Source organism: Octodon degus, unplaced genomic scaffold, assembly GCF_000260255.1.
Source record: "Octodon degus isolate 3935 unplaced genomic scaffold, OctDeg1.0 scaffold00186, whole genome shotgun sequence".
Taxonomy (NCBI): Eukaryota; Metazoa; Chordata; class Mammalia; order Rodentia; family Octodontidae; genus Octodon; species Octodon degus.
Window position 1 is genome coordinate 3,948,099 of NW_004524762.1, and position 8,087 is coordinate 3,956,185.

The window sequence follows — 8,087 nt, forward strand, 5'->3', positions numbered from 1 at the left end:
AGGAGAATTTCCCAGGGAGAAGATGGCTGTTGGTGACTTTTGGATCAACATGCTACAATAATGCGATAAACGATACCTGGAAAATGGATATATGTAAAAAACTGTGTATGAGTTATTAAGGCCTTCTGGAGATGGAAGAAATTGGTCTTGATTTCCACTGCCCCACTTCTAGTATATGCATATACCGCAATGCAACACATAGGACTGAGCTGTGCTTTCACAGGCGTTCTATACATTGTATCACACCATCCACATTATTCTACCTTCGCCTCTTCTCGCTGATTTTTATCACTTTGGCATATTGAACTAATGAATTTATTTAATTATATTTCATGTCAGACGAGGATATCTTTCATTCAGTCTCTTGTTGCTAGATGGGCATTTATTTGTATTAAAGTATATCTTTTATATAAATAAGTTATAATGAGCATACTTATGTGTTGTTCCTTATATACTTATATAAATTTATCCAAAGTATACTCTTAGAAGTTGCTAATTCAAAACCTTGTAGCACATCCATCTTATTATCTATCTAGTTCCAAATTGCTCTACTCAGCCAATTTATAATCCAATTAATGTTATATGAAATATGTTCAACATTCTTTTCTACACTAGGCATTATCAAACTTAAATCTTTGCAATCTAGTCAGTATGAAGTGAATGCCCTATTAACTTAAGTGTTTCTACTTGTTTGTGAAAAGGGAGTGTTTTTTATTTATCTATTAGTCACTTGGATACATAGATCTAAATTTACTACTGATGAATAAATATTATACATAATACCCTGCCCTTTCCTACTTATCAACCAAGTGTATTATTTTTGTCTTTGCTTATCTTTTACATTCATTTATGATTTATTTAATAAAATAAATCAATCTTATTTTTAGTCATTCTTCTTAGTCTTTTCTAAGAAATCTTTTTCATACTTCAAAGTCATAAATACATTCTCCAAAGATTTGTATTTGTCACTAAATTTTAACTTTTGAATATGAATTTTGAGTCATCTTGGATTTCTTTGTGGGTTGAAGGATACAAAGTATTTTTGTTTATAAGGACAAAATTTTAAATAATATTTTAAGTAACATAGCCACTAAAATAGCCATGTATCTTAATGTCATTTCTGTCATATGCAAGATTCCATATATTATAGAACATTCTATTACACTTCATTGTATCTATCTGTCCCTTTGTGAATTCGATACTTTTTATTACTAGAATTTATGATAGAGCTTGTTACTAGATACAGTGCTTATTGTTACAGATTCACCCTTGTCTTCTAAGATGTTTCTTGCTTTTTATTCTTTCATGTCTTTTTATTCTTTCCTGCCTTCCTCATCTAAGTTTATGAACTCTTACTTAGTGAATACAACTGAATTTATAGATAAAAGTAGCAGAACTATATTATTTATCTAATTAAAAGCTTTTTGAAGTAAAATATATTTGAAAGACAAGAAGTGTCTCTTTTTCCTGGACTGTGCTACATGTGGGTTAGGTTTATTGTACTTGTACTACTAGCAAAGTAACTGTCAGATATTCAATAAAAGTTCTTTAATTAACTTTAATAAGAGTGAATTAAAAAGGAACTATAAGTTTCTTGATGATGATGAAACTTAGCAATAAGACTAAGTTAGATATAACAAATGACTTCTAGGATGACTTAATTCCTTAGTTCCTAAATCGATTTGGTTACACACATTATTCTTGTTGAAAATAAGATACCTTTTACAAAAAAGAGATTCACCATTTACTTCTCAAAGAAAACTTCTCTTGATATGCACAGCATAGAAGCAGATTTCTTTTATTGCTATGTAATATCTGTAACTGAATACCTCCTAAATTCTAGGTTCTATTCTAGTTATAGCAAGGACCAAAAGAAACCTCTCTGCTTCCATGGGCTTCTATTCCAGAAGAGGTGAAGATTAGAGGTGCACAAATGAATTCAATTCCATTCTGTGTTGAAAGTATGTATGCCATGGGGAGAAGGTAAAATGAGAGCAGAGAGGGGAGTAGGCAGTAGAGGGTTGCCCTTTTCTGTAGGACCTTAATGGTAGGTTTAGATGATCGGGGACAATGACTTGTAGAAGGAATCAACCAAGACATGAAAATAAGAGGGGAAAGAGCTTTTCAGAGAGATGAAGCTGGCAATGCAGAAACCAGAGAGAGGATCTTGTCTCATGTGTCTCAAGAATAGCCAAGAACACAGTTCAACAAAGGCAGAGCGATGTGGAGAGGGCAAGTAGGAAGAGGGAGTGAGGACGAAGAACAGGACTCTAAAAGCCATTGTGATGGCTCTGGCTTTCAGCTCCTGGGTTTCTGCATAAACCTGCCTTCGAGTGAAAACTGGTTTTGCAATAGCAGTATTCTTCAGAAAGATGGTTCATGCTTTTGTCCAGAAGATCACAATCATTTGAAAGAACAAAGAATTTTGAAGAATTGTGTAATAAGAAATGTTTTTAAATTGACTTCTAAAATTTCTCATAATTATTTTAAATAATTGCAAGGATATGAGTTCTGGCATATTGTAAATATTTAAAGCCAGGTTTCATATTACACTTTAAAGCATAGTGGACTGCTAACGTCTTAGCAATTTGTGACCATCATTAGCTACTTGAATGATATATGAATAAACTAGCAGTTAAACATTCTACATGACTTCATACTCTGCTAGAATTTCAGGGTCATTCCACATCCTCTGAAGAATTTTATCTTCATGTAATAAAACTTTATTTTTTAAAAGCTGGTCATGCTACTGTATTTAACTATCATTTATGCAATTTTTAATTTAGCCATATTATTAATATCATGATTATCCTCTTCCTCATAATTATTATTACTCTTATGACCATAATGTCCCAAGTATTAAAGTATGCACTCTGGAATAAGTTAGATTTAAAAGGAAAAATATCCAGGTGCACATGAGTTCCATGTTCTCATGTCTTTACTCTAACATGCAAATAGTGATAATTATTCAGACTTCTAGATGACCATATATTCATTATCTTGGATTTTTTCCTAAATTCATATAAATAGGAGTACAAAATATATACCATTTGTCTGGGCCTTTATATTCATCCTCACATTTTTGAATATTATCAATGTGGCATGGGATTTAGTGTATATACTATCATTAAAGCATATAATCCATGAAGAAAAAGTTTATTCATTGACTATACTTTTATGGGCATTAGGAATGCCTTAATTATAGGAAGAGTAAGATGATGTTTTGCTATATTAATGCAGTTTTACTAGCTGGCTATTTTATCATTTTTTGGCTATATTTCCATGTTAATCAATTCACAACTTAATTTACTTTTGTGTTTTTAATGTAAATAAATTCATACCAATTTAAAAAAATAAAAAAAGGAAAAATATAATCAATCAAAAAATACATAGAAAATAAAATTTGGTGAAGTAATAGTTGACATAAATTATAATTTTTCTGCAAATATTTTGAGATACATGGATTGCTTTTAAAATGATATCAAGTTGACATCAATTTTATTGCTATTTTTCCTTTCCAGAATTTGGGGGATAAGAAGGAAAAAGGAAAAAACTTCATTATACAAAGTGTATATATGTAATAAAAATTAATTAGATGATTGTATTAGTGTCTCTCAACCCTGAATTTTTTTCAGAATTATGTTACAAAATTACAGTGATGCATCACAAACCTTTCTTATTATCTATCAGTAGGTGATTTCTTTGGATTTCCTTTCACAATGATTTCACTTATCTTAAAATATCTTTTAATGCAATTGTGAGAGTTGAAAAATATTCTGTTAGACTAAGTATATCAGATGTCATTGAAGTAATGAGAATATAACAATGGATACCTGCATAGGGAAAAATAGAAAAAACTTCCTTGTAGCCTAAAGTTGAATCTGATTATAATTCAAGAAAAGAGGCTCTTTTATTCTTCAGCTCTTCCTTTGTTTAAGTAACATTGTCCAGCCAATGGGAAGCTTTTATGAAAGCACTGTGACATCCTCAGGTGAAAAGTTGTAATGTACTATAACTCATAAATCACACTACAATTTGAATAAGCAAAGTGAAACCATATTTCCTATTCTATCTTTATTTCATATAAGAAAAAAATAGTACTTCTATTTACCAGCTTTGTATGTACTGTTTTGAAATTTTGCAGGGTCTACTCACTAGGCCTCCTTCCTATTCTACCCCAAGAAGGACATGTCTTCTCTCATTTTTGTGGTGAAATTACTGTTCGCTGCGGTGTGTAGCTGAGTGGTGTGCATCTGCTAACCTACTAAGAAATTCACAACTCCAGATATGTTAACTGTGGTGGGAAAATTGTGGAGTTAATGAGTTCCTGTTTTTTACATATATAACTGTGAGGAATTCCATTGTGAAAGCTCTGCATCGAACTAAATTGGTATCTCTGTCTGGGGATCTTCTGAATATGTAAAAAGAGAGAAAAGCAAAAGCAGAGGTTGATGTGGCCATATTTTTTCACAGTCCTACAGCTCCACAATCTTCCTTCCCCTTCTTCCATTTCCTCTACAAGCTACCATTTCCATCCAGGAGAAAACCCAGAATGGGCTCAAAGAAAAAAAAAATCCCGAAGTCTTTCTAAATTTTCCTTGTAATCAGTAACACTGAGTTCACATAGTCACTTCATTTTAAAAGTTATTAAAAAAACAAACAACCTGGGGCCGGGGAGATGGCTCAGTGGAATAAGTGCTTCCCTGGCAAGTGCAAGGGCCTGAGTTCAATCCCTGGTTCCACAAAAAAGTAAAAAATAAAAATAAAACAAACTTAGATCAAGCAACTCTACTTAGCAGTTACTTAAAAAATGAAGCTATACATAGTGGCACATTGGTATAATCCCAGCACTTGGGAAACTGAGACAAGAAGAAGGAGCATCACTCTGTTTTGAAGCCATATTGAGCCACATGGTGAGTTCAAAACCAGCCTGAACCACATAGTGAGAATCTGTCTCATAAAACAAAAAGTCAAACACAAAAACTCCTGGACCAATTTTTATAAATTTTAAATAAATGATATAACTACCTTAAGTAGAATATTTTCTCAAAATATATCATAATTATTTCATAATAAATACTCTCATAATAAAATCAAGACTTCTTGGCTTATATGGTCCTTCAAGTTTTGAACTTTTATTACTTCCCTAATATTCAATGCCATGTTCTCTGTTCTCATAAAGTTTTGAACATATGTGCCTCTTTAATGTTTCATTCTTTGAAGATGTTTTACAGCTCAGGGAGCTCCTATCCAGAAAAACATGGCTCCTCACTTAAATTCTCTGTCTTTTAATTTCTGAATATATGAAAAGAAAGCAAAGACAAAGCAGAGGTTCATGGGATTAATGTTTGTTTTTTATCCAATAGCTCCATCAGTCTAAAAGTTTTTAGAGCCAAAATTTGATATTTTCCAGTGCAAAAATTTGTAGAAATTCTTGATCATTCTTTCTAAAGGAATCCTCCCAAGTACTGCACCATAATATTCCAATTGTTTTCTTTGTGGAAATGATCACAGTCTGGAGTTAGCTCATTAAATTGTTTATAAGTTTGTTATGTTGATGTTTATGAGAATCTCATCCCTCTTGTTGTTTCCCTGTATGCTGACAATATAGAGTAATGGCTGGCCCAAATCAGATACTCAAAACTAGTGATGCTTGACTAAATATAATAATTAGGGCAAATTTATGGAGGACTAGTTGGTGGAAGTAGTAAAGAATTATCCAAATGAGATGAGATATGAATATATATTCAAATCCTGTACAAAAGAGTTTTCATTTATTTGTCTGGTTATTCTATTAGAACGTCCATATCCTGACCGTGGAGTTCATGCCTCTCTGTAGTTGGAATACTGGCCATGTGGTGGAAAGGCTAATGAATGTGACCTAAGACACTTCCTGACTCAGCAGTTAAGGAGAACTCTATTTGGGTGGCCTAGTAGTTCCATTGGAAAATTGTACATCCCCTCCACAATGTCTCAGTTTGCTCTGGCATCTATTTTTCCATCTCAGTCATAAAAGTAATTAACCACAGATGGATTTATAGGAAGAGTATTGATATCTTCAGGAAGAACTTTGGCCTGGCATATAATTTATGCTCCCTTCCCCAAATTGGGTCAAGAAAAATCAATATCTATTTGTGTTGCCTGGCTGTTGCTCAGTTGCTCCTAAAAACTTAATGGGCTAAAATTAACCAAATAAGATTCCTGATTCACCTTTTCTTATGCCATCAAGTAGGAAGAATTCAACACAAAATACAGACAGGTGGTCCAATCCCCCATGGCTCTTAATAACCAGAAGGGCATTGTTAAAGAAGATGGGTGATTTTGCTAGCTGTTTTCTTTCCCTTTTAGATAACACAAATCCCCTTTCATGCTGATGGAAAGGATTAATTCCTTTGACTGGGTCTCAAAATTTTGCATATAAGTGGCTCTTTATAGAAATGACTACAGACTTAGAATTATTAAGTTAAGAAAAAAACACATTATTTTTGTAAAATAAGTGTTACCTCTGCAGGTTTCATCAAACTTCCTCCAGGGACTAATAACTTAATTTGTATGTTTTTCTGTAATTTTGGAACAGTATATTGGTTTATAGGAAAACACTGTCAAGTTATTTGTGTTTCCATTTTTAAATTAGAAGTATTAAGTTATTTTAGAAAGTTACATGTTTGTTCTTCATAAGCTTAGCGCATGCTGTGGAGTCACTGAAGCAGTGCACGTGGGGACCATAGGAGACACCTCGTTACTTTGAATACCTGGTTACTTCACTGTAAGTCACAGACTCGGAAACTCAAGTCTTCCATTCAGTTTAGAATCTAAATTGACCCCCTCACCACCTTTTCAGGAAGGGGTAGAAAGAAACTGAAATATTAATCACATAGGTGTTTTTCATTATCCTCTTACCGTTAGTTCCAGAAAAAGATGTTAATTCCGGAAAAAGATGAGTTTTCCAATATTTGCATAACTGCAATTATTTGGATTATCACTACTCAAATTTTTTAACTTTTACATTTTTACTTATAGAGTCCAAATTAGAAGGGAGAGTGAGGGGGCTGGGGAGATGGCTCAGTGGAATAAACGCGTCTCTGGCAAGCGCAAGGGCCTGAGTTCAATCCCTGGTTTCACCAGAAAAATAAGAAAAAATAGAAGGGAGAGTAAAAATTTTTAGATAGGAATTGATATTTTAATGTTAAACTGTTAAAGATGATACACCCTAACTTTAGGTATATTATGACTAACCTATGCAAAGTTATGATAGATATGGACTATTGTTAATTTTTTTTTTTTTTTTTTTTTTTGGCCCCAGACTATTGCTAATGTGACAGCAAAGCCATAGTTTTGTTTCTTAAACAGTTTGTTTTCACGTAATTTTCTCATGTCTGTAGATAAACTCAGTTCCAACAGATATATACAAACATGAGTACAGAGGGGTATAGGAATCTTCAAAATGTTACTTGTATTAGTATCTAATCCAAATTGCTGAATTCCTCTACCATGCCACTCATTATCATAGATTTTATCATATTATTTCTCACTTTGTGCTTAAATGTTCATGTGAAATATTTAAAGGATTTTTTTTTTTTTAGTCACTAAAAACACTGTTTCCTGGGTATGGTGGGGCACACCTGTAATCCCAGCATTAGGAAGTGGAGTCAGGAAGGTCACCGAGAACTTGAGGCCAGCCTGGGCTACACAGATTGAGGGCAAGGCCAACCTAAGCCACCTGGTGAGATCCTGTCTCAAAAAAAGGAGCTACTTTTATCTAGTACTATTTTTAAATAAATGCTTTAAGATACGTTCAGTTATTTAAAATGGCACATGAATTTATATCAAGTACACGTGCCTATGTTATGTTAGGTCATCTTAAACTGCTTTTATTGCAGTACTCTGTTTTACAGGAAATGATACACAGCAGATTGGGGTCCCTCAGGGAAGCAGGCAGAGCAACTGCTCTCTAGGTAGTTACCGGTTATATCAGTAAGCAGTTGAATAAAATTTCAAACTCAAATAGTTTCCAGGTGATAAAATGAAAACAATGATAAAAGAACCCAACATTTGGGGTACTGCTTATAGTGCCTAATTCATTCAAT